This window comes from Leopardus geoffroyi, chromosome A1, assembly GCF_018350155.1.
Source record: "Leopardus geoffroyi isolate Oge1 chromosome A1, O.geoffroyi_Oge1_pat1.0, whole genome shotgun sequence".
Lineage (NCBI taxonomy): Eukaryota > Metazoa > Chordata > Mammalia > Carnivora > Felidae > Leopardus > Leopardus geoffroyi.
Genome location: NC_059326.1, coordinates 118,419,450 through 118,447,403, shown reverse-complemented (window position 1 = coordinate 118,447,403; position 27,954 = coordinate 118,419,450). Strand labels below are relative to the sequence as shown.

At 44.1% G+C, this 27,954-nt stretch overlaps 1 protein-coding gene across 7 annotated transcripts in view; it reads right to left on the bottom strand.

Annotated features, from left to right (window-relative positions):
• Positions 1 to 27,954, bottom strand: part of ARHGAP26 (Rho GTPase activating protein 26) — a 423,740-nt gene that overhangs the window by 374,375 nt on the left and 21,411 nt on the right. The window lies entirely within an intron of this gene.

The window sequence follows — 27,954 nt, the reverse complement described above, 5'->3', positions numbered from 1 at the left end:
AATAAATACCTCCCAGCAAGTTGCAATGCACACTAAATTTTTAAACCAAGTTAAGACTTAATTCCTAGGAAATAAAGGCAGACAAGTAAATACATAAATTTCAAAGGATCCACAAACCTCCTGAACTCTTCCCTTGAGCTCTCAGGTAAAACCCCTGGTCTGTACATCACCAGTGTCCTAATTCAATCATCCACATACAACTGTCACTTTTTATTTTTCCCCAGACCCACGCTACTTAATTTTTTTTTTAATGTTTGTTTTTATTTTTGAGAGACAGAGCATCAGCAGGGAAGGGGCAGAGAGAGAGGGACACACAGAATCCGAAACAGAATCCAGGCTCTGAGCTGTCAGCACAGAGCCTGACAAGGGGCCTGAACTCATGTACCAGGAGATCATGAGCTGACCCAGAGTCAGAAGCTTAACTGACTGAGCTTCCCACGCACCCTGTCCAATCCTCTTTTCAGATGAGAATGGCAAAGCTCACATCCAGATGTGAAATTGTGGATTTGACCCTTAGTTTTAAGTTTTCCAAATAAATATACAGTTATTAGTACAAAAACACTTTGTTAGTGTATCACCTAAAACCATCCCCCATGTTGCCTGCATATAAATATTGTCCCTCTTCAGGAAATAGTGGTTTATGTGATCCAAAGGTCTGGAACCACTGGGCAACTTTAGGAGGCACTCATGGCCTGTGATGTGTGGGGTTATCCACGTGGCAAATCCCAGATGACCTAACAGCCTGAGCCTACATAAACCTGGCAGAGTTGATGACAGGAATAAGAGAGAGGGAGTTCCTTCCTGCCAGAAGGCCAGGAGACAGGACACATCTGGAGGTGAATGATCCTTCTGTGGCCTACCTGTCCTTATCAGTGAGGTAAGACACGCCCATCCCACCCCCAGCCCAGTCTCCTCACTGCAAAGACCACAGGTGGCATCCGGACTAGCGCGGCCAATCTGCTTCCGTTCAGGGAATTTGTAATTAGGGCACAGAGGAGCTTGTTAATTGATGCTGGACATTCAAACTGAGGGGTGTTAACAGCTGGGCTGGAGTGGCCTGCTTCGCCCTCACGAGCACACTGCAGCAGAAACACAGTCTGGAGAGTCAAGAGGAGACAGGAGCAGCCCCAGAGAGAAAGTAAGCACAATCCAGCCTCTGATTTCCCAATTCTTGGTTCCAGGCCAGCTGCACTTCCTGCCCTCAGGGTCCATGGGACATCCCAGGAATAAATTTCTCCTCTCGGCTTCAGCTGGTCTGAGTAGGCAGCTGCTCCTTGCAACCGCATCCCTGCCAAACTCGGACTCCTTGTGTCACGCACCCCGGGTCCAGGTGAACAAGTGTAGCTGAAGGCGGGCCAGGATGGGTGCCTATCCAGACATATCCGGATGAAGGATGTGACTAGAACCTTATCACAGGGATAGGAAAGGGGGACCCTTTGAGGGTCCCCTCCACATCACTCGGCGAGAGGCACCATGAGAAGGAGCTGGCATAAGGGTGCATGGAGCTCTATCACTTGCTGACGGTAGGAACCAAATAAGAATGATGGACAAAAAGCTAACATTTACTGTGTGCATTAGCATATGAACTAGGCTATTCACCATTATGATCTCATTTATTCTTCCTGAGAGCCCAATGAAGGTGGTAATGTCACTTTCCCAACTTTCCACATGAGGAAAAGGAGACTCGGAAAAATTAAGTGATGGCCAGAGTGACACGGGTAATAAATACAGGATCCAAACTCTAGACTCTAAGTTCCTACCCATCACGCTACCTTCCTTTACGAAGTCATATTAAAAGACAGCAGAGAGACACCAAAAAGAGCTAGTGTCCGAGAGACAACATAAGGTACAGTCACCAAAGGATCCTCCCCCCAGCAGCCCTGCCGTCTGTGTCGGTCCCAGAACCCAGGGAGCAAAACCACACCTATGGGTGCAGCATTAAGAAAATAAGGGTGTACGAAGGGAAGAAAGCTGAGAGAAGGTATGCCACCTGGCTGAGGTGTGGCTTGGCTGGCCTCAACAAGGCCCAGGGGAGCCTGGCTTTGGTCCAGAGCACAGACAGAGGGTTAAAACACACCGAATTTTTTTTAAACAGTAATTGGTAGGTGGCATTCCTGTTTGTGATCCCACATAGGGTGGAGGGGACTATACACTTCCAAGCCAGGAAAATCTAAGGAAATGTGGCAAGAGCTGCGTGCTATCAGAACTCCTAACAAACACTGGGACAGACACCACATTCTCAGGCTTGGGACTGGTTGACACACTAAGGGTGAGAAAGCAGAACCTTAATCATAATCCCAGAGGCCATTCTGATAGCGCTACTATTCATATCTTATTTCTAAAAAATGAAGCCCAGAACTAACCTGTCAAAGTTTCACAAATCAATTACGACTACAGCTCTGCTTCCATAAACTCCAAGTAGATCCAAAGTCTAGTAAGGAATTTTAAACAACGCACTTGAACTTTTCAGGGTCAGTGTGGCTGATTCTCCTATAGGAACAATGCTGATGTATCCACTCACCACCATCTTTGCAGGAGGGGTGGACAGTGCAGTTTGATAAGGAAGGATAAAGAGACTGTTCTGGGCAAGGCACTGAGTCAGGCACTGAAGCTGTACCAATCTGTCCACACCACCTCACGACAGGTGGGCATTTACTAGATGTCTGCCTCGGGCTGGAGATGCAGGCTATGGTCAGGGAACAGGAGTAACGGGCAGAGGGCTGAAAAGGCAGCAGCACGCCCAAGGTCCTCTTAGCCTTCGCCTTGTATACAAGCACAAAAACCCATCTCATGAACCAATGCTTTCAAGACACCATCCTCTTGGCGTCCCTCCCCTCTGTCTCTGACTATTCTTCACTGGGCTCCCTGCTTCTTCCTTTTACCCTCAGAGGGAGATGTTCCCCCAAGTTCTACCCAAACCTCCCTTGCAAAAGACTAAATGTTTGTGCCTTCCCCACAATTCACACTGAAACCCTCTTGTCCAATCTGATGGTATTAGGAGGTGAGGTCTTTAGGAAGTAATGAGGATTAGATAGTCATGAAGATAGAGCCCCCATGATAGGATTAGTGCCTTCTAAGAGTCAGGAAAGAGCTTTGTTCCTCCCTCGGCTGTCAGCCAATGGAAGATACAAGAAGTCAAGTCTGCAACCTGGAAAAGAACCCTCACCAGAACTTGACCATGCTGGCACCTTGATCTTGGACTTCTAGCCTCCAGAACTGTGACAAATAAATACGTGTTTTTTATAAGCCACCCAGTCTATGGTACTTTGTTACAGCAGCCTGGACAGACTAAGACATCTCTTCTCACTCCATTAGCCTCAACAATAACTCTGTGAAGGTGAAACTCCTTTCTCTCCCTTGCCAACCACACCCCTGCTTTTCCAGCCACCTGCTGATCTTCATCATCTGAATGCTGTGCTGACACCCGTGTCTTGCGCTCTCCTCTCCCACCTGTTTCTCCACCTGAATTCCTAAATTCTGGCACAGGGAAGAGAACTAACATTTACTGAATGCCAACACTTTCCAGGCACTGGGCTGGGTGTTTTCCACATTTCCTTAGACAGCTTCTGTGCTGCAGAATGAAAAAATCAGCATTCTATAGAGGGACCAGTGGAGTCAGGCTGAGACGAGTCTCGACTAGGAGTAGTAAAAAGGCAAAGTGACAAAAAATGCTCCAGGTCCAGGGAACAACCTGTGCAAAGGCCCTGTGGTGGGCAAGGGGGAAAGGTCAGTGTGACTGGAGACTGCAAAGGAAGCATAGGAAGGATGCAAGAAGGTGACAGGAGCATCTCAATGAACATGTGGAGTAAATAATATGAATACGTCATCCTCATTTAACTGCCATACTTTGTTTTTAGCCAATAAAACTAACCAACCTTTGATGTACAGAACACCAACTATAATTTTTAAAACACTTCTTTCCCATCTGAAAGGTATTTCCTAAGTGTGAGTGCCCTAAAAAAAAAAAAAAAAAAAAAAAAAAAAAAAAAAAAACTAGCTAGAAATGAAAAAGCAAGTAAGGTTAGAATTCGACAAAATTCATATAACTCCATAAGTAATACATTGATGTTTCATTTTTAATCAGAAGCTGGCTGCCAGCCTGGGCAGACAGCCTGGGGGTCATCCTGCACTGATAACAAAAACAGAGACTAACCAATGGCTAATAATTGCTGAACACTTACTCAGGGTATTGCATGCATTAGTGCTTGATCTTCTTGACACCTCATAAGGCAGGTACCAAAATCATTCTCATTTTAGAAAAAGGGAAACTGAAGCTCAGACAGGTTAATAACTGGTCCAAGGTCACACAGGTGTTGCACAGCAGGAGCCAGGATCTGAACCAGGTCAGTGGAATCCCAGAGCCTGCACTCTTAACCACCACACTACTCTGACTCGCAAACTAGCTATAATGTCAGCGCTTCTGGAATCCTACTTATTTCTTCACCTCCCCTGATGCAAGGCCTATTTAAGCTACTCAACACTGACAACGCAAAAAAGGTAAAATAATCTCTGAAGGAATGCCGTCAGACTTCTGGTGTCAGCTCCCTTCCTGTTGCGGGTCTCCCTCAAAACACCCCAACTCTTCCTCCAATTTTAATAAAGAAAACTTTTCCAGTTCATTGCAATAATATCCTGAGAGAACAGGAATTAGAAACCGATGAGTCTTCTCAGGCTACGTCTCAGCCAAAGTCAACAGAATCCAAACCCCTCTTGTAGGCAGTTACTGTTTACAGTACCTCTAACCGGAAGGAAGGGGGGGGGGTTCAGATTACTGGAAAGCTCTAGCCATGGTTTTCCCAACTCTTGACAAAGTTCGGAGTCCTGTCTGAAGGACAGTATCATACTTTCCCGATCAAGAAATCCTTCCCCCAACTATTTCAGAAGTAGCCAGAACACAAGGTAAATGACCAAAGCTTACCTACCTATGATGGATAAAACTGTCCACCTCCCTGAGGCCTGGCCAGCTCTCCTGAGGATCAGCAGAGGTGACCCTAGCCTGAAGTTGGCTCACCTTTAGTTATTCCTAAAACCCTCAAAGACTCATCTGAGCAACTCGTGGCTTATATCATGAGTGTACTTTAGAACTGCCTTCCTGAACCACACTGTTATGGGGTGAACCGTATCACCCTAAAATTCCTATGATGAAGCCCTAATCCCCAGTACCTGGGAATAGGACCATATTTGGAGATGGAGCCTTCAAAGAGGTAATTAAGGTAAAATGACGTCACATCAGAGGGCCCTAATCCAATATAACTGGTGTCCTTATAAAAACAGATTAGGATTCAATTACAAAGGGAAAAACCATGTGAAGTCCTAGGAAGAGTGCATGTGCAGAGGAAGACCATCTGCAAGCCAAGGGAAGAAGCCTCAGAAGAAACCAACCCTGCCTGGCAACACCTTAATCTCAGACATCAAGCCTCAAGAACTATGAGAAAACAAATGTGTTGTTAAACCACCCAGTCTGTGCCGCTTTATGGCCACCTGAGCAAACTAAGACACACTAATAGGCACACTGCTGAAGTTGCTCCTAACTCTATGTATCGGCCCCATCACTCGCTTAAGGGTACAGGCCAGCTGGATTTCCCTCCTGAAGCAGTGATCCCTAGAGCATGGCCACTGGGCACTGAAGTCATTACTAGGCTACCGAGTGGTCGAGTCCATGAAGACTCTTGCACTGGGACAGGGGCCCCAGCACAAAACCTTGTGTTTGTGTGGTTAATTAATAGGTGATACAGAGAATTTTTTCTTTCAGAAATGAATACTATTAAAATACAGTCAGGGGAGCCTGGGTGGCTTGTCAGTTAAGCATCTGACTCTCAATTTCGGCTCAGGTCATGATCTCAGCGTTATGAGATCGAGCCCCATGTCAGACACTGTGCTGGGTGCAGAACCTGCTTAAGATTCTCTCTCTTCCTCTCTGTCCCCTCCCCACTTTCATTCTTTTTCGTACAACACGGTGCACCTGAGTAACACAATTGAACAGCTAGTGTTTATTAAGCAATCGCCAAGCCAGGCACTATGCTAATACTAATAAACATGCTTCATATATGCCAGCTCACTGAAACCTCCTAATAACCACAGAAGGGAAGGCCATTATTACTCCCATTTAACAGGTGAAAACAAGGCCAGGAGATAAGCCCCGAGAAGGCATGCTTTTTTTTTTTCCCCGTTTTGTTCACTAGTATATCACTAGAGTATAAAACAATGGCTGGCACACAGCAGGCACACATGTTTATTTGTTGAATAAATGAAGAAACACGTTACTTGTCAATGTCACAGAAGGAGCAGGTTTGGGATGTGAACCCTGGCTGTCGGCACCAGCTTCTGCCCTACCACACGGGACAAAGCAAACCACACTCCCTGGCATGTGGAAGGTTTGGTCCACTGCACATTCCAGCATCTGCACCTTCTGGTCCTCAGCACTGGCGATGTTATTCTGCACCCAGAGTTCAGAGCAAAGTTAATCAAGGAGCCAGTGCCACAAATGACTGGACAAAGGGACAGGCAAAAATGTTGCCTTCCCTCTTAGTGACACTCCCTGTGGCCTCACACAGTTCTCAAAGTGTGGCAAGCATACAACTCTGTGGTGTACAAAATCATTTTAGGTGGCACGTAAATTAACATTAAAGGTGACATATTGATTTTTATGGTTACCTTCTATTTCGAGCAAATTTTACTGGTACTTTGTAACTAAGTCATGAAATACCCTTTTAAGATAACGAGTGTCCTGGGGTGCCTGGGTGGTTCAGTCAGTTAAGTGTCTGACTTCAGCTCAGGTCATAATCTCATGGTTCATGGGTTCAAGCCCCGAGTCAGGCTCTGTGCTGACAGCTTAAGGCCTGGAACCTGTTTCGGATTCTGTGCTCTCTCTCTCTCTCTCTCTCTGTGCCCCTCCCCAGCTTGTGCTCTTTCTCTTTAAAAGTAATAAACTTTAAAAACAAATAAATAAAACAGAGTGTCCTTTCAAAGGGAACAAGTACTCCCATTTAAATAAACATATTAGGTAAGCAACAGAATAGGTGTTATATCTAAGTGACAAAAAATCATGATGGAAATACGTGAGTAACTAAAGGCTGGGAAATACAGTTTCCTGGAACTTTCTAGGTTATCTGTATCAAACGCCCCCATCCCTACAACTCATCCATCCACCCAACTATGCCACACCTGAAAAGAAAGAATTTACATACACTAAATTTTAAATTTTCCAGCAAAATCCCTTAATAAATGACTACACAATGAGAGAGACAGACAGACGAGGGTAAGAGATTAAGAGAGACAAAGACAGAAAAAGAAAGAGTGCGAACAGACACACGGATACAAAAGGCATGTTCATTAATACGTGACGAAGTTAACAACAGGGCTTGACCTAGGGCTGAAGTCCTGCCCTCTGCCTGCAAAGAACTGTGACACAGAGCTCCCTTTGATACTACCCTAAATTCCACACTGATTCTTTAGGCTATTATTTTATGGCATGGTAGCTTAGCTCAGCCCTGTCCAAAGAACTGTACCGAGGTCTCTGGGACCTGTTCCAATAACAACACACAATGAGGCCTTCTCTCTCTGATAAAACCAGGAACCCCTCCCTCTGTGGTCTGCTCCCCTGCTCCTCCCAAACAAAAGTAAAGTCCCATTTTGAGAAGAATTCAGCCAGCCAAATGCCGCCTTCTCCCCTCACCTTCCCTGTTGGGGACGACTGAGTTTCAGGTTGGCTGTGGGTCTAAGGGTGAACTAAGCTCCCAAGACAGAACCTAGGAGTCTGGTCAACTCCAGGGGAGAGAAGGCCTTCATGGCCACAGAAGGAGAAGCTGAAAGGGAAGTAATGATACCAAACCTGTATCAATCCAATGTAAGCTCCATGAGAGTGGGGAATAGTCTTACTTATGCTGTATCCCAACAGCCAAATGTAGTGAGTGTCTTCTGCTCAGTAGGTGCACAGTATCAGATAATGAATGAATGAATGAATGAATGAACGAACTAGTGAATGAGTAAATGAATGAATGGATACCTCCAGTAAGGCTGAGAAGACACTTCCCAAGAAGTGTGACTCTAAGATTATGTTTCCCCCATTCTGCTTGAGAACCAGCAACTGTATAAACAAGAGACCCCCCCCAAGGACTAATTTTCCCTTTTCACAGCCACCCCTAGTAGGTGGCAGATTAACAGCAGGACTTCTGACCCCCAAGCCATCTGGACTCATAAGGAATGCAGCAAAATGAATGCTACCTTGACTTCCTCCAGCACATGCTCAGATGCCCCAACTTGTGTCTCAATCTCTAGCTTCTGGAACAAGCAAGAGAAAACTGGTTCTGGGAATGATAATGACTTGCACCAACTAACTCAACCCCTCCTGAGAAGTTTAAAGCCCTCCATATTCTGGCTTCTCTCAAGGGTTTTTTGGTTGTTGGGTTGTTGTGTTTTTTGTTTGTTTTTACAGTATGTAAGTTTTTCCTTTCTATTCCTCTTTTTCTCTTTGCTTATCTGAACCTTCTAATCATTCTACAATGAACATAGACGACTTGCCTAATAAAAACGTCTAAAATAGACTGATAAAACACACAAATAGGACCATTCAAAAAGGACCCTGAAAGCACATACCTTACCAAGTTCCATTTTAACATGTCTAGAGTACAAAGTTTAACACTGCCATTTCACAAAATTATATTCAACAAAGTCCTTTGAAAAGTTGTAAATTTCTGATAGAAGTCAAGGCTCAGGGCTTAAAATCACAATACCCAGTCATACAGGCACTTATCTTACAAAAGGGCCAACTAACTGATGGGCAAGGTGCCAGAGAATTAGACAAGTACAAGGACACAAGCTCAGTAAGTCATGTGCCAAATACGGATAAGACACACGTTCTGAGTTCATCCATGGTAAGAAAAACTGCTCTACAACTCTCTTCCAGTGGCAGAAACTTCCAGCAGTGCATAGGAGCCAGAGTACCTCTGCAGTGATAGAACTTTTTTGTCATGGGGCTGGTTGGTCCATCTTGGAGGTCCCACACAAATGGACCACACTTGATGCAGCTCAACTACCAACTGAGAAGGGTCTCTATATCTGCCCAGTCCTCGGATCTCATTGTTAAGGGTCAATCTGTTCCACACAGTGGTAACAAAGAAATGAGCTAACAATCAAAAGACCTGAGTTCTAGGTCTGATTCTAGCCAGACCCTGCACAACTCAACCAACGCATGCCTTCATGACTCCATTTTACCAAAACTTGGTAACATCAGCCGTATTTCACCGTTTCTTTTTTTTTTTTTTAATTTTTTTTTTTCAACGTTTATTTTATTTTTGGGACAGAGAGAGACAGAGCATGAACGGGGGAGGGGCAGAGAGAGAGGGAGACACAGAATCGGAAACAGGCTCCAGGCTCTGAGCCATCAGCCCAGAGGCCGACGCGGGGCTCGAACTCACGGACCGCGAGATCGTGACCTGGCTGAAGTCGGACGCTTAACCGACTGCGCCACCCAGGCGCCCCTCACCGTTTCTTGAGGATAAAACTAACACAAATGTTACAATGGGGTGGGAAGGGGATGATGGAAGGTAAGAAAAGGGAAGAGAGAGAACTATTTCAGTAACAGTGAGCAAAATCTGATACTAGTTAAATGAATGGGATTTCACCACCTCAAACTATAGCATTTAACAAACCTAAGTGATGTAACTGTTGTTCAGTCCAATGTTGTCCTAAAATACATTCTTAGGGACATCTGTGTGGCTCAGTTGGCACAGCATTTGACTACTGATTTCAGTTCAGGTCATGATCCCAGGGTCCTGAGATTGAGCCTCCTGCATGTGCGCGCACTCTCTCTCTCTCTCTCTCTCATTTGCCCTCCCCCCCCACCCCCCACTCATGTTCTCTCTCACTAAAAAAATGAATAGAGGCCCCTGTGTGACTCAGTCAGTTAACATTCCGACTTCAGCTCAGGTCATGATCCCACAGTTCGTGGGTTCGAGCCCTGTGTCAGGCTCTGAGCTGTCAGCACACAGCCTGAAGCCTGCTTCAGATTCTGTGTCTCCCTCTCTCTCTGCCCCTCCCCACTTGCACTTTGTCTCTCTCTCTCTTAAAAATAAATGTTAAAAACAAGTAAGTAAAAAGATTAAAATACATTCCTAAAGACAGAAGAGAAATGAAAAGAACCTTCAAATTCCTCATTTCCTGTCCACCTTCTTCACTAGAAAATGGCAAAGCATTTAAACTATGGCCTGTGAGAACTGCACGAAGGTAATATATAAATGGCCACCATTTCCGAAGGGCAAGCAAGGGGGCAGCCACCTGCACAAGACCCAACAGAACCTTCGAGCTCACAGACGCCCACAAGCAGCAGGACTGGGGCTCACATCCTGCCCTCAGCCCCAGGAGCCAGGGGTTGCAACTTGGGTGTGAACTTGAACATTCTGGGGATGTATCAACAAAAAGGGTGAGGAGGTCAGTCAGGGCAAAGACTTCCCAAGGCTGAATCAATAGAGCCATCTGTAGACAGAGGGGCAGCAAATAAAGCATGTTAGACACACCAGCGCCGTGTGGAATGCCCCAGGGAGGCCTCGTGAAGCACGGCCCACAGAATCCATCCGCGACTTCCTTTCCACATACAAGACCCCCTCAGTGAAGGTGGATCCAATGTGCTTGGCCTCTGGAAATGAAATCTGGGGTAGAAACGGAACTGAGAGGCTCAGATTTTGAAGACAACAGGCTGAGTTTGAATGCTGGCTTGTCCCCTTACTAGCAGTGAGCTCTGCGTCTCTCATCCAGTGGCAAGTTAAGTGAACAAGTTGCTAAACATTCCTGACCCTAAACTGCTTCACACCAAAATGGAATAACCGTATCTCTCCAACACAACTGCTGCTAGGATCAAATTACATCATGCCTGAAAGCACTTGGCACAGTGTTCGGCTCAATGTACTGCACTCCTATTAATGTCATGCTCGGCATCATCACTACTGTTACTACTAATTGGCAAAATGGCTATGTGTACTTCAAGATCTTATTACAGAAAACCTCCACTTCCTAACCCCAAGCTACACAACAGGCACGCTAGAGCAGGACTGAGGGCTCCCTCCACCCTCAGGACCCGGTGCGGGCCTGCCCCACACCTCTCACCATAGCACTGTGTGCAGAGCCTCAGGCCTGTGCAGAGCATCCGAAGCAAACGACCACTTACCTTGAAGAGCATTTCACAGGTTCGAGTCCTGCATGGGGCTCTGCACTGGCAGCAAAGAGCCTGCGTGAGGTTCTCTGTCTCCCTCTCTCTGCCCATCCCCCACTTGCACTGTCTCTCTCAAAATAAATACTCTTCCTCACACTACCAAAGCAGCCAAAAATGGCAAGTGCCCATTGGCTGCATATATTTACACAGAGGCAGATGTCTGAGTAACGGGGTGGTATGCTGGTGATAGTCTTTTCTTGGTTTTACTAACCTTATATGTTGATCTCATCCAGGCATCACTGCAATTGCCTACATTTCTGGTAAGAAAACCAGGAAGAAGGCAAAATACAAAGGCCACCAAGGATTCCAAAAGCCTCCTTCCCAAAATGTTCTCTGGAACAGTGGTTCCCAGATTTGAGAATCTAAACAACCAACTTAAACTAAACACAGACATAGACACACACACAGACAGACACACATGCACATGCACACTAGGTTGCCAATACTTTTACTCTGGCAAGCACAGCCATTTAAAAAATTCATTTCACTACACTTAATATAAAAAGAACAGTCTTACCTATTCCAAAATAGTAAGAAAGATACACTCTCAGAATAAGACACAGACCGCTACATAGATAAATTTAGCTTTATGAAAAACTCATTATTTATACTGTCCGTGTTTTTTCTCAGCAGAAACTGGGACTCAGCATTTGAGAACTGATGCTCCAGAAGGAGGCATGGCTACTTTCTTGGAAGACCATGAAATGGCATTCTAATGCCTGTGTCCACGAGCCACAATGGAAAGAGAAGCTTCTTGACCACGCTGCCAAATAAAAAGAGAAGCAGCATCAGCCTTCACAGTCATCAGGATCCCTCTGGTTAACTCCAGATACTCTTCTTCAATTGTCGAATTTAAAATCTGCCTAGCTCACTTTTCTAGGTTCTGGTACTTGAACTCCAGGTCACCACCGTTGAGCTGACTAACCCAAACCTCATTTCCACGTTTGACTCTTTGTACAAACCCATTTTTCACTCTCCTCCCTCAAAAATCTGCTCAGGTTAAAAATAATTTTGCCATAAATTTGCCATGACCCCACAACTTCACTCGTAATTACCTAAGAGAAATGAAAATATACATCCACACAAAAGCTTGTATAGAATATTCATATTATTGATGTATGTAAGAGCCAAAAAGCAGAAATGATTCAAATATCTATTAACTGGTGAAGAGAAACACAAAATATAGTTTAACTATGCTGAGTGGAATACCACTTAGTAACAGAAAGGAATCAACTTGGGACACATGCTACAACATGGATGAACCTGAAAAATACTAGCTAAGTCAAAGAAGCCAGACAGAGAAGACCACATATTGTATAACTGCATTTCTAGGAAATGTCAGAAATGGCCAGCATGCAGGAAAACATCAATAGTTGCCTAGGATTGAGGGAAAGATTGACTACAAAGGGGCAGGAGAAAATTTTTCATAATGAAAAGTTTAAAAAAAAAACAGCTAAAAGTTATGCTTACTATGATGGTTGGCAGAATTCAGTGAGCTTCTATTCAATGAGTGAGCCACTGAGTGAGTGGGTGAGTGAACAAGTCAATAAATGAAAACTAATTTCCCAGAAGCCTCTCTGATAAGCCTTAACTAGGTCCACATATTTCATTCACCCCGGTCAGCTTCCACAAGTTATGTGTAATACACAAGTCACATGTAACAACAGTGAATTGTGTTGTGTGTATGTTCACACATATATATACCACCTAACTCTTTGGATTAGGTTGAACTCCATATGCAATTGTCTTTTTGTAGGTCAAAAATAGTAAAATATTGGTAATTTAATGTGATTCACCTATACACGCAATTTTTTTTTAATTCTTTTTAATGTTTTTTTATTTATTTTTGAGACAGAGAGAGATAGAGCATGAACAGGGGAGGGTCAGAGAGAGAGGGAGACACAGTATCTGAAGCAGGCTCCAGGCTCTGAGCTGTCAGCACAGAGCCCGACGCAGGGCTCGAACTCACGGACCATGAGATCATGACCTGAGCTGAAGTCGGGCGCTCAACCGAGTGAGCCACCCAGGCACCCCTACATGCAATTTTTAATGCAAGAGACAAGACAAAACAGGCTTTTGACAGAGAGTGCACATGGGTGAGCAAGGGGGAGAGAATCCCTCAAGGTGGGGGGGGGGGGGGGAGTGCAAGCAAGCGAGAGAGTGCACAGACCCCATAGCAGGGCTCGAGCTCACAAACTGCAAGATCATGAACTGAGCCAAAGTTGGATGCTTAACCAACTGAGCCATATTAACCTGGGTGTGGCTCTACACTCCAACCCATTATTCTAAGCTTCAATTTCCTAATGTGGAAATGGGAATAATCATGGGATCTTGCTCACGGAGCTGCTACGAGGACTACTATAACAATGCATAGAAAGCACCTGCCAGTGTTGAAGCAAAGACACAAAGGAAGCATTCAGTAAATTATTGCAATTATTGATACATGCTGATCCTATCTCTCTCTGAAATTATACATGCCTCAAGTATAGAGGAGCAGCATTTTCATTTCTTTAGTGTTCACTTGTTCCCCAGACCTGCACACAAGGGATGCTCACCACTGGAATCCTGCACAGGTGAGGCTTCCAAATATACTGAAGCCTGAGACCACAGTTCCCTGGATGCCACAGAGTCCCTGTCTGTGGAGCCCCAATGTGAAAAACAAATATCACAGCCAGACTCTTAGTTATGATTCCATTCCCAGCATCCTCCTCAGCAGAAACCCAGCAATACTACAAAGTAGAGGAGGTGCCATCAGAGAGATTTCCTTCTGGCATATTTCTCAACAAAGATGTTTGGCTGCTATGCAACCAGTGTTTTACTGCATGATGGGGCTACTCACAGAAGGCCAGGATTCTCCTAGCAACAGCAAAGGATGGGGCTACTGGGGAAATGCAAATAAAATCATATCCCTACATGCTATTACAAATTCCTTCCCTCGTTTGTAGCGATCATAAAGGTACCCAAAAGATTCCAAACAAGAAACAATGGGATTATACAGGGGTTGCCAAAATTCGCAAATAAAAATATAAGACAACCAGTTGAGGTTAAGGTAACCAACAAATATTTGGGGACTGACTTACACTACCAAATTTTTGTTCTTTATCTGGAATTCAAATTTAACTGGGCCTCCTGTATTTTATCTGGTAACTCTAGATTAAATTGGTAGCACAGATAACTCTTTAACTTCCCTAATATAAAACAGGGCATTTTCAATTCAATTAACTATTCTTTAACCACACACACACAATGTAGGCCAGAAAGGGAAGTCTCCCAAATTCAATGAGAATCTGTATATAAAAGCTGATTTAAGCTGTATATATAAGCTGGCTATACTAGCCACCATTTCCTGAAAGGTTGTGCCAGCACTTGCTAAATAAGCACTTTACATGCTCTGTAAGCTCAATGAATCCTCAAATGAGCCCTATGAAGTAGGCCCACTTACTATTACCTTTATGTTACAGGTGAGGGACTGGGACTTAGGAAAGGTAGAGTCAAACTCAAGTTTAGATCTCCCAATTTGAACCAATTAGAAGTCTAAGGGCCTTTCACTAGAGTCCTAGACTCAGTCTACCGTCTATCCAGGTGTCCCTGAGCTAATTCCAAATTTCCAATGCCTTGGCATGTGAATTACATCTCAATAAAGTTGTCAAAAAATGTTTTTTCAATGTCTACTTCTCTTTAATAAAACTGTGAAACTTCAGTCCACAAAACACCTAAAGCCCCTTCAGTTGATGATGAAAATTCCTTTTTCTCTCTTCCATCCTGCTCCAGACCTCAGCAATTTTACTTCTCATGAGGCTTTCTACTAAAACTAAGGACAAAAAAACAAAAGGTGACCAGACTTTAGATGACTTAAATCCTGCTATCTGGGTAGACCTCTACTAAAGGACACTCTGAAAACAAGGCTAGAAAAACCAAAGGAGATCCGAAAAATGTCAACTTCGATACATCCATTTATATACCCTTCATCACCAATGATAATGGGCCTGGGCTACAACTGAGAAAATTAGTCATTTCTGTAAAAAAAAAAAAAAAAAAAAAAAAAAAAAAAAAAAAAAAGGAAATTCCCTGGACCTTTGTTGTGAGCAAAAGCCTCATTCCTATAGACAGTAACACAGTACAGTTTTTCTCAATGCCCATCACCTCTGGAGCTGCCAGGGATTGAAGAAAGGAAGGATCCTCTTTGGTTTTCTTTTTTTCAGTCCAGTTTTATCCACTTTCCACAAGGTGACTAAATCTAATCTATATCCATTCATCTCACCAGAGAGAAGGTAAATGGTTATACAGATACTCTAGCCAATGGCTGGCATTACAGATGAAGAGGAATGGCATGAAGTGAATTCATTTTTATTTTTTTAATGTTTATTTGTTTTTGAGAGTGAGAGACAGAGTGCAAATGGGGGAGGGGCAGAGAGACAGACAGACAGACAGACTCCAAAACAGGCTCTAGGCTCTGAGCTGTCAGCACAGAGTATGACATAGGGCTCAAACCCATGAACCGTGAGATTATGACTTAAGCCGAAGTCAGATGCTTAAGTGACTGAGCCACCCAGACGCCCCGAATTCATTTTTATTTAAAAAAAAAATTTTTTTAATGTTTATTTATTTTTGAGACAGAGAGAGACAAAGTATGAACAGGGGAGGGTCAGAGAGAGCGGGAGACACAGAATCTGAAACAGGTTCCGGGCTCTGAGCTGTCAGCACAGAGGCCGATGCAGGGCTCAAACCCACTGACTGCGAGATCATGACCTGGGCTGAAGTCAGAGGCTCAACCGACTGAGCCACCCAGGCGCCCCGCCCCTAATTCATTTTTAAAGAATGCAGTGTTTCCCTGAGAGGTTGAGCTACTCTAACCCCAAGAGTTCAGGGTAAGGTATTTTCATCCTTCTCTGTAAGGAAAACAGATGGATACAGTGACATTCTTCAAACAAAAGAGTAGCCAAAAGCAGGGGGAAATCTTCATCGTATTTGCTTTTGGAAGGCAATATATCTCCTTGGTAACAGTTCTAAAAAAGAAAGGGCACGGGAGACCCTGTACTGAATCTTACACCTTAGCAGGCAGCCTAGAAAATATGCCTATGATTCAAGCAAGGTACCCATTCCTTTCTTTCAATGGGATGCTTAGGTTTTTTGTTTTGCGTTTACTGATTTTAACAAAAAAAGGCATCTATTATCTTTCCAAATGGATCTCATGCCTTTTCTCACCTATAAAATGGAGATGTTGCTGACAGTGATACTATCACTACCTTATGAGGCTGTTTTGAGGATTCAGTGAGATTGTGTACAGGATTTTAAAGAAGGTCTGGGGGGCGCCTGGGTGGCGCAGTCGGTTAAGCGTCCGACTTCAGCCAGGTCAGGATCTCGCGGTCCCTGAGTTCGAGCCCCGCGTCAGGCTCTGGGCTGATGGCTCAGAGCCTGGAGCCTGTTTCCGATTCTGTGTCTCCCTCTCTCTCTGCCCCTCCCCCATTCATGCTGTCTCTCTCTGTCCCAAAAATAAATAAATGTTGAAAAAAAAATTAAAAAAAAAAAAAAAGAAGGTCTGGCCCATAGGGCGTCATCAGCAGATATTAATTATGACCATCACTATTCCCTAGGGCAGCATTAGAAGCACAGGTATAGCTTCAAGATGATAGGAAGCAGAACTGGATAATATGCAAAACACAATTCAAAAGGTTTCTACAGAAATTCCACAGCTCAAATCCAAAGGAAACAATCAAAGCTAGGTCCAGAAAACTCTTTATTATAAATAAATAAATAAATAAATAAATAAATAAATAAATAAGCAAGCAAGCAAGCAAGCAAGCAAGCAATCAGCCCTGTGCCCCAGCAAACTAAACCACACAGCAGCCACCCATGTGATCAAAAATGCCTCACACAGGAAGCGGCACCTAGAGTGAGCTGATGACTGAATTCTACACACAAACACACTCTCCACCCAGAGTCCCATCAGAGACCTGATGGTCCTCAACAAGGAGGATCGGGAGCCATACGAGTTGGAGGTCTGGACACTTGCTTAGACGGGAACAAGAAATGAACCTGGCATCATCTTCATCCCTCTCTACCACAGCCCCCATTTTCCTTCTACCCTGATGCTAAGCCCTTCCCACTTGCAAACAGATACCATACAACTAGGAAAGTCAAAGCACATGAGAACACAACGCCGGGTCCCTGAGAAGACTCATGGAAAGCCGGGATACTACTAAGCTAACATCAAAAGCAAGTCTAGAAATGAAACCCAAATGAGGAGGAGGAGGGGGAAGAAGAGGAGGAGGAGGGAGAAGGGAGAAGGAGGTGGAAAAGGTGGAGGAAGTGGAGGAGGTGGGGGAGGAGGGGGAAGAGGGGGAGGAGGGAGAAGGGGAGGAGGAGGAGAAAAAGAAAAAAGAAAAAGAGGTTGGCCCTCTGATGGCAGTTTAATGGAAGAGAAGCGCAAAATAAAGAGAGTGGTAGGGAGGGAACTCCAATGAGTCACAGAGAACAGATGTGAATAATCTGTGTGGACTTCCCAGCTCTGCACCCCAACCTTCAAGTCAGGATCAATGCATTGATCATTCATCCACTTAGTCAGGATTTTTTATAGTTATTTATTCTGAAGTCAGTACTCTCTGGATTACTGTAGCAAACAATGGGAAGATAGGCATGGACCCTCTCAGAGCTCGCATTTAAGGATAAGAGGAAAATAACAAGGTACCACCTTCAGATTTGCCCCAATGGACCAAGCCATTTAACACTGCACATCCCACTGCATCAAGCCAGTGAATCGAGCACGTGAATCAGCAGCCATGAGGCCAATGACAAATGTGCTCCTGTGGCTCATGTCACTCCCTACAGCTCAGGGAACAAATCCTGCTGAAGAATTCACAGGTACAAACATTCTCAGTCTCAAAGTATCACTGCCTTGACTGCTGAAAGATGGGGGGAGGTGTGTCTGCCCAACATATCACAAATTAAGACATTTCTCCTTAACCATTTGCGGAGTGGCTACTATGTGCCAGTCACTACACAGAGAACTTAGGACATAACCACAGACCCATGGAGATTAGAATTTAAGTGGACCTTACCATCTAAGTTGTAGTAAGTTATGAGAAGGTTCAAAAATGCAGAGGACAAACTTCCAAAATGGGCATGGATACAAAGAGTACCATTAAAAAATGCCTCTAAAAAACCCACAGACGTTACTTTTGACAGTACTCACTGCTCAAAAAGTAACATAGCGGGAAAGATGTCTAAATTAGTAAGGTGTGTTAGATTTCCTGCCAAACATATTCAGGGCATCTCTTCAAGGCATTCCAGTTTGTGAAGAGATAGCATGACTTAAACAGGGCTGTTCATACACCCAGGAAGCTGTCAGAGGCTACTGGACTTCAAGAAGCAAATGTACACCAGCAATGGGTAAAGAGGCCTGGGTTGTAATCAGACCTGGATTTATTTTCTCCTCCAGCCCTGAACTAGCCAATTCTTTCCTTTGGGGTTTAGTTTCTGCTTTTATAAAACAGCAAGAACAAAAGAAAAAAGGAGAAGCATGGGGGCAGGGAGAGGGACACGTGACCATTCACCAAGTATGTACACATGAAACAGCAGCCTCCAAACCCAGCTTCAGATGACATGAGTCGTTCCTGGCGGAAACACTTTGCCCATCCCCTTCCTCCTCCACACCATCAAGTACGCTTTCACCATCACCACCCTTCCAAGCAGAGTAGCTTTTGAAAGGCACCTCTTGGGCAATCTACAACTTCCTAATATTATGCACAATGTTCCACTTGAGGGAACAATCAGAAAATAATATCCAGGAAGACACCAACCAAACCCCGTTTCCTTGATGCCTGGCCCCAGCTATGTGCCAGAGAGGCTGGCAATGGCCAAAGAGGCAACGGCAAAAGGTCACTAGACTGGGAAGTCAGGGCAGCTTCCAGAGGAATTAACACTTGAGCTGAGATTGGAAGGAGGAATAGCTAGGGGAAGAAGGTGGGCGAGCACTGCATCAGAGGAACTGTGTGTGTCAAAGCTCTAAGGTGGGAGGCACAGGAACAACATAGGGGCAGAAAAGGGGCCTGATGGCTGGAAAATCCAAAGATGGTGCAAGACGAGACTGGAAAAGCAAATGGGCCAGACTATTATACATGGGTACAATGCGGGGGGGGGGGGGGGGGGGGGGGGGGGCAGGAGGGGTTTTAAGCAGTAAGGTGACAAGATCACATTTTGATTTTGAAAAGACCATGCTGGCTGCAGAGGTATCTGAGATGCCAAGAAAGAGAAAGGCTGGGGCAGAGAGGAAAGGAAGAAGGGTCAGGTGAAGGGAAATGCAGGTCTAGCACATGCAACTCAGCAGCATCGATATCACCGGGGAGCTTGTAAGAAATGTAGTTTCAAGCCCCACCTAAGAATCTGTATTTTAACAAGGTCCCCAGGTAATGTGGATGCACATTAAAGTCTGCAAAGCACATTCAATGCAGAGTGGTAACTAGTCTTTGGAGATTAGCTATTATACCAAGTAAGTTTTTCATTTTCAAACCTAGCTTCAAACACAATCTCTAACAAGCTGCAAACCCGAAATACCTACCTTAAAGTTAAAAAAAAGAGAATCACAGATGAGGTTTGCTATGAAAGCAATCTTCCTCAACTACCCAGGAGAGGAATCACCATCTTCCTACTCCTTGACCTCACTAACTCTACACAAAGAGCAACCACACAGGGTGACTGTTCCTATGATAAAAAGAAGGAACCTGTAATCACCCCAAAAGCATCCCATCATCTACTAAACAGAATCTAAGCCTCTGCCAAAACCTCCAGAAGCATCCATGAGTCAGTCATCTTGGAGGGACTGCCTCTCAACATTCAATGTAACTATTCACCTTGCCACCTGCTCAAAAAATGAACGAAGCCACTTGCAATGTTCATGAGTCTTGAGGACCACCATTCTAATTATAAAAACACTTGTTGGCTCAATACTGCTTTTCTGTGACGCCTAAAGTAAGTCCTTTAATCATTATGTGTCCCAGCTTTTCCCCATGTACAAACCAGGAACCCTAGCATTTATCCCTTCCCCCTTCCCCACCAAGTATGCTTTAGGGATTAGGGAAATAATGCTTTCAATGCTATTCAAGGTAGACATGTACTGTTGAGTTCATAAAGCTTTTATTGTGTCACTATACTACTCAAAACACTTACAATTAAAAAAAAAAAAAAAAAGCCTTACAGTGGCTTCCCAGTATCCACAAAGAAGACAGATTCTTCACAATGGCACCCAAGTCTTCTAGGATCTAATCCCAAAAGCCCTGGCCTTCTTACTACATAGATACTCCAGCCAACCCAGACGAGCCACACCTCTCTGGCCAACCTGGCCCTTTTCAGTCTCCACACTTGAGCTGGTGAGAGTCCCAGTGAACTGGGACCCTGTTGCCAATCCTTCCCTAAGTCCAGACCCATTATGTGTTGAGGCCAAAAGTATGAGTAGGCGTTGGCCAAACACAGGGGCATGGGGAAGGCACCAGGAACACCAAGTAGAAGGAACAGTAATAGGAGACTGAAGCTGGGAAACTCATCATCCATTCATGAATCAGAAACAAATCCGAAGGAAGGGAGCAAGCAGTCAGGGCCAGAGTATGCAGAGCTCAGAAAGCCTTATCAAGACATCAGGACTTTATCCTAAAGGGGCTAATGGAAATGTTCTTGAAAGCAACCATACTAGAATAGTTGAAAACTGTTTTACTGAAGGCATAGGGTGCCTCTGAAAACTTTTTTTGAAACTCTCTTTCAATCTACTTTGCCCACCAATGAAATTCAAACTTTTTAGGAAATATCTGCGGCAATTTTAATAGCAGCACATCGTTTCTTTTAACCAGAGATTATAATCACAGAACTACAGACCTAGTAGGAACTTTAGCAATCATTTACTCTAACCCCTTATTTTAAAGATAAGAAAACTACAGTGCTCAGAGATTAAATGATTTGCTCAAAGACAGAGGCAATTTGTGGCAGAGTCAATATTCAAACCCAAGTCTCATGACTTCTAGGCCAGAGAGAATAGGATGTAGTAAACGTTCCAATATAGGAATCAAAGCACGCATGCATTCATTCAACAAATATTTATTTATGCACCAGATGCCATTCTACGCAGTGGAAATACAGAAGTGAGCAAAGACAAATACTTTGCCCTTATAGAGTTTTCATTCTAGCATGGAAAGAAAGACAAAAAAAAAAAAACAAAACAAAAAAAAAAAAAACCCACAATAAACACATAGTAAGTTAAAATGAGAAAAGTACTACAGATAAAAGCAGAATGATCAAGTGGGATCGGAGAAGGACTGTCAGGGAAAATCTCACTTAAAAGAGACAATGGAGCAAGACCCAAACAAGGTACCTTGCAAGGAGGATACCTACCAAGCATCAGAGGTGATGGAATTTCTATCCCTTCCATCATAATTTACCTGTACAAACTGTAGGTAGCAGGGCGAAGATCTGGGGGAGAAATTCAGCCCTCTTCCAAACTTTTCCATCTATCCGCCAAGCTCAACAAACAAAAATCCACAATTCGAACATTTTTTTCTGCTAAAACAGGAAAAAACAATTCTTCTTCTGGCTTTAATAAGAGGTCTTGATAGGCTGATAAATTGGAATGTAGTGAAAAAGTGGATATGGAGGGAATTTCAGGCTGGAAGCAAAACAAATACATATTCTGCATTTTGATAATGAACCAAGCCAATTTATTTTGGTTACTGCCAAATACGGATTAAAATGTGGGTCACTTCCTGAACACACCAGAAATGAAACTGAGATTGGCATCAACTTCCCAAAACCTGATGAAATGTTGCCTGAAACAAAGAAAAAGAAGGCATCAAAAAAGGAAGAACAATGTAAATCACAAAGACTCTTGGAGCTCAGCCCCACCTCCCCCACCCAGAATATGCTCTGCAGTGGTCAAGGGTCAACGTTTTGATTGCAAAGAGCCAATACTTTCTCAGCAATCCTTGTAATAACCCAATGAGGGGAGTATGTTGATCGGACTCACTCTACAGAACAGAAAACTGGTAGAAAGGAGTCTCTGAGAGGTGAAAATGCCCACACAGTTCATAGGCAACACAGACAAGACTGGAACATAGGATTATCTGACTCCAGAACCCACACTGGGGGCTCAGCAAAATGCAGCCCTTGGCTTGTTTTTGAATGACCTATGAGCTAAGAATGGTTTTTACGTTATTAACGGGTTGTAAAAACAAAGGCAAAAAAGTAGCATCCGCAACACAGACCCTCTGCAGCCTGCGCCCTAAAATATTTACCGTCTGGCCCTTGAAAGAAGAAGTTTGCCAACACCTGTAGTCTAATCTGCTCTACTAGACATGGGCAGATTCAAACCAAGTTCCACTGGATGTATTGTTTTCCAGACCCTAAGTAGCATAAGGTGAAAGAGTCAGGCTCTGGAAAACGGAGAACAAGCTCTCATACTGGCTGGGCTGTAAGACAAGCAGGCATCAGCTGGGGGTTACAGACTTGCTGTATTACTCAACAGTTCTCATACGTTGTTCTGCATTTATTTGTTTAATCTGACCCAGCCGGGGTAGTCCCCCTCTCACCCTGACACCCACCTGACACCCCATCCCTCACTAGGCACTTGGCTCCCAAACACTATTCTCAGGCTGCCCCCAGAATGCCCAATCCTAGTGGGCCCCAAAGCTTCAAAACTATCCCTTGTTTCGACATCTCCAAATGTGAATTTCCAAGGTAACTTTATTTAAACATACCCTTAAAAAAAAAAAATTAACAAAAACCCACAACAAACCGTGATAGCCCAAGTTAACTTATCCAAATGTGGAGAAGAACCAGGAGCTATTTGGGAGGCAGAGCCCTTTTTCTTCCCTGGATGACCCTGTTCAATTTGCTTAAGCCAATGTGGAGGAATTTTGTTGCCTTGGCCGCCTGGCAGCTATCCCCCCTTCTTCTGTATTTATAGCACCCTAATATTCCTCTGGGAAAGCATCCCTCCCTGACTTTCAGAACAGTTATTTCATATGCTGTTGTTGACTCCACTCTGGGTTCAGGCCAGGCAAGCTGCAAGGATTATCTCAAGGACGAGCATGTGACTCAAAAAAAGCCAATGAGAACCATGCTCAGGGCTTCACTTCAAACTCTTGGCCCCGAGTCATCTTGCCAACTACAGGGAAGAGGCTGTCTGAGAATGGCACCAGCCTAAAGCAGAGCAGAGTGAAGAGAGGTGGGAAGACCTCCCTGTACAGGGAGGACCTGCAGACATTGTGTGAGCCACGGGACTCAGACCAGCCTGAAGTCAGAGCATCCCTTGGGCTTTCTTGCTACCTATCAAAATAAATTCCCTATCTGCGTAAGCAGCTTAGACTGAGCCTTCCCTCCTTCATGACAGAAAGCAGCCCGTCTGCCCGCATCGAAGCACAGTGTCTACAAATGTGCCTTACTGAAACTAACTGAAAGGCGGGCATTAAGGTAGGTTGCATTGTTGGTAGAGCACCTCACCAACACTCCTCATCCATGCTGAGGCCAAATGGAGCTCAACTCTCCTACCCCCAGCTGATCCAGGAACGTGGGGCTTTCTAACAGATACCAGGGCCTTCCAATGTAACACCAAGTTACCTGATTAGAGCTGTGACCAATGAGACTTAAAGAGGTAAGACTCTCACAATCAGTATTTCCAGGAAGTATGCTTTTTCTCCTCCCACCCAAAACTAGTTTGCCTCAAGCCCCTCAGCGAAGAGAAAAAGAGAAAAAAGACAGAAGGAATGTAACAGTCGGTGGAGGAAATCTCGTGCTTCTATTATGTCCAGGGTTGCTTGGCAACTGGCCTCGGCCTGGTCATTCCAGTGACAAGCAGAGGAACGAAAGTCAGACCTCCAGGTCACGCAGTATGTCCTGTTTATGGCCCTGTGACTCAAGGGCAGGGGTGGGCTTGTGCTTTTCTACAAAGCTGGCAGCAAACAGCCAACAGAGCACCTGCTGTCTTCAGGGGCTCTCCCTTGAGTTTCTGTCTCTCCCACACTGGTTCAAGTTCCTCTAACTTTTGCCCTCAGTGAACATAAGCTGTGGATGCTCCCCGAAAACAGATAAAAAAAATGCTTTCAAAAACAGCTTGATAGGAAAAGAGTCAAGGTTCTGACACAGAAATAACTTAAACTTTACTATTTATTAAGAGAGTGGAAATCACCAAAGAGTGAAAGGCCTTGTATATAGTCAAGAAAACTCAGGCCAGCCTGTATTTCAGGTTGAGGATTTTCTTGACTCCTCCATAACCTTTCTCACTCCACTGCCACCTCCAAGGATTCTAGGTCATGAGCTAATTTCCTACAACTGGAAGTCAGCAGGGATGGAGATTTCCGCATTTGGCAACACATTTTAGTAATAACTGTGGTACCAGATCCCGAAAGGGCCTGTACACGGCAGGAGGAAGAGAAGATGTGGGTCAATGAGTCTCTAGTGTGTAGAGGCGCCAAACAGGTCATCTGCGTGTACAAAGATAGACGTGATGCTGTTCCTTCTCACTCTCTGCCCACTCCTAAATTAAACATCTAAGAATGATTAGCTTTCAGGACACAACAGAGACAAGAGACTGACTCTCATGCCTAAATTCTACTTAGCGAGACTCCAGTCCTAAAAGGTTAAGACACTGTATGGGAAGCATGGTCTTTTGTTGGCTGAATTCCTGTTAAGATCCATTTATCCACATAGACCTATCCAAATAAACTGATATTAAATCTTATAAAAAATCACTGCAGAGTTTCAGAAAAATCTTGTACAGAAATTATGCCTTGGGGGTGTCCACTGGAAAAACAAGAGATGTGGTTCCAGCATGGAAATGCTGTCAGCAAATAATACACAGAGGCCTGCAATATAAAGAAAAGAAGAAAAATGTTTTTCTTATTTTAATCTTTTTAGAGCACAATGAAAAGTAAGTCTTTAGTAATTAATTCTGAGGCTTATAATGGGTATGTTCCCACATGTACCACTATAACTAAAATAGCTATTAAAACTCAACACCTTTAAATGAGTACAGAGAACACATACTCTAACATTCAAAATCTGTTTTTAAAGGAAACAACATAAGCAAATAACCTTGTTGTTTGAAGAGTTATAAGTCCATTTCTTCTAGGTGTGAAGATTGGGGAAGGAATCAATTCATAGTAGATTAAACAACTACCCACCAAGGGGATCAAGACCTCCACCTCTGTGCTACTTATGACCCAGAGTTAGAAACAGAAAATTTGTTTTTCCTTTCCTCCACCTGAAAAAAGTAGAGGTAAAGAGACAGAAAAAGAGATCCAAGAAAAAGAGCACAGGTGGAAGGAGGCTGGTGACAGCATTAATCAACTCTTAGTTATGATGTTTTTGTTTGTTTTGTCCTGCCTCTTAAGATGTATTTATTTTTCAGACAGAGAGAGCACAAGCAGGGAAGGGGCAGAGAGAGAGGGGGACACAAGAGCCTAAGCAGGCTCTGGGCTGAAAGTCCCTATGTGGGGCTTGAACTCACAAACCACGAACGAGATCATGACCTGAGCCAAAGTCAGACACTCAACCGAAGGAGTCATTCAGGTGACCCTGATGCTTTTTTTTTTTTTTTTTAACTTTTTTTTTCTTAATGTTTATTTTTTGAGAGAGAGACAGAGTGTGAGCAGGGGAGGGGAAGAGAGAAGGAGACATGGAATCGGAAACAGGCTCCAGGTTCTTAGCTGTCAGCACAGAGCCTGACTCAGGGCTTGAACCCATGAACAGTGAGATCCTGACCTGAGCCGAAGTCGGACACTTAACCGACTGAGCCACCCAGGCACCCTGATACTCGCTTTTTTAACTCCATTTCTTGGGCCACCCAAAAGGAAAACTGGGTCACTATCCAATTAGAGCAGTCAGACCTGATTTGTCCAAGGTGAAATCTATAAAACAGAATAAAATCTAAAGATAGCCAAGGGATGCTTGAGGCCATGAACACTCAGAGGCACTTTCAGAACAGGTCAAGTGTCAACTTGGGCTCTTTGAAGACATTTGGTATCATTTCCTCAACTTGTAGCAGGGAATTTAGAGGGTTCCAAGTACTAGGAAGAGTGAAACAGGTAAAGGTATAAAGTGGGGAAGGAAGGAACAGCGACTTAAGACTTTAGGTCAGGTGGTGAGAGGACTGCTCTCAGAAGACCTCAAGGAGGAAAAGCAGCACATGACCTTTTTGTTAAAGGTCATAATGATCTAAAGCAAAGACACTCCAAAGGAACAGCAATGGAAAATCCTATGGCTGGAAAGCTTAGGCACAGACAGGGAGAAGGACAACAGTCAGAAAAGAAACTGACAAGACAGACAGAAGTCGATCATACATAAGCCATGGTCAAGGAGTTAAAATTATATTCTGAATGACAAGGGAAGCCACTGGGAAATTTACGTTAAGACAGACTTGATAAGGTTTAGGTTTTTAAAACTCCAGTCTACCTGCCATATGGGGGAGTAGATCCTACCTCACCAAGCTCACTAAGGCTCTGGGTGGTCATGACTACAAAAGGTAAAAAAGTTTCTGAAAATAGAAGGGAAAGAATATGATCCAGCCAAGAGTCTCTCCCAGGCAATAGCAACCAGGGTCACCAAGTTGGCCCAGAATATAAATTCATTCAGCACCTCACAGAAGCATTCTCTGAAGACATAAGCTACCCTTCCTCCACCCTCCACTATCCATCACTGTCAGTCTCTTTTTATGTCTATCGTGGTGCTTTTATCTCAATGTATCCTGTCAGTTTGTTTGCTTGTTTAATTTGTCTGCCCTGTAAAATATCAACTGCATAAGAATAAGAACTTTGTCTCTTTGGGAGATATGTCCCCAACACCTGTAACGACGCCCTAGAGCACAGATGGTGTCCACTAAGTATTTGTTGACTGAGCTAATGCAGTCAAAACCACATCTTTACTCCTACTGGAAGGAAACAAAATAGGGGCGCCTGGGTGGCTCGGTTGGTTAAGCATCCCACTCTAGGTTTTGACTCAGGTCATGATCTCATGGCTTCTTGAGTTCGAGCCCTGCATTAGGCTCTGTACTGGCAGCATGGAGCTTGTTTGGGACTCTCTCACCCTCACCCTCTCTCTCTCACTCTTTCTGCCCCTCCCCCACTCATACACATGCTCTCTCTCTCAAATAAATTAACTTAAAAATTAAAAAATAAACAAACACAGGCACCAGGGTGGCTCAGTCGGTTAAGCATCCGACTTTGACTCAGGTCATGATCTCACGATTCGTGAGTTCAAGCCCCGTGTCGGGCTCTGTGCTGACAGCTCAGAGCCTGGAGCCTGCTTCGGGTTCTGTGTCTCCCTCTCTCTCTGTTCCTCCCCCACTCACACTCTCTCTTTCAAAAATAAATAAAAATGTAAAAAATTATAAATAAACAAAATACCCTACCAATCTCCAATTCTGGATTCTTTTCTAGGACAACTGACTCCTTGTGGGTTGTTAGGACTAAAATGATTTCAGAAATTCAACAGATGTAAGGAGAGAGAAGACTTCCCTTGTTCAGAACTGGCCAAGTGTTCAAGTCAGCTGAGAGGCACCAGTGATAGGGTGAAGTGGGAGCAACAAAACTATTAGAGTTGGGAACAGGGCTAACCGATGACCAGAGAACGGAACTCACCGTCTTCCACTTCACACCAATATTTATATAAAAGATAATTTTTTGTTGAGTACTGTAAGACATACTTATGTTATAGTCAAGGAAGAACTGTTAGAAGTTAGCTGTGTGCTCAAGAAACTGATGGTACGCACCCCT